The sequence below is a fragment of the Lolium rigidum genome, chromosome 7 (genome assembly GCF_022539505.1).
Source record: "Lolium rigidum isolate FL_2022 chromosome 7, APGP_CSIRO_Lrig_0.1, whole genome shotgun sequence".
Lineage (NCBI taxonomy): Eukaryota > Viridiplantae > Streptophyta > Magnoliopsida > Poales > Poaceae > Lolium > Lolium rigidum.
In genome coordinates this window covers 267,232,902-267,233,219 of record NC_061514.1, presented here as the reverse complement: position 1 = coordinate 267,233,219, position 318 = coordinate 267,232,902, and positions in this window count along the sequence as shown.

The following is a 318-nucleotide window of genomic DNA, read 5'->3' as shown; positions in this document are numbered from 1 at the left end:
GGGACAAGATGCATTGCATTCAATATCCAAGACAACAAAATCAACGGGAACAAGATTATTGTTAACGGTAATGCGAACATTATCAACTTTACCCAAAGGTTTCTTTGTAGAATGATCAGCAAGATTAACATCCAAATAACAATTTTTCGGCGGTGGCAAGTCAAGCATATTATAAATTTTCTTAGGCATAACGAAATACTTGCACCAAGATCACATAAAGCATTACAATCAAAATCTTTAACCTTCATCTTAATGATGGGCTCCCAACCATCCTCTAGCTTTTTAGGAATAGAGGCTTCGCGCTCTAGTTTCTCTTCT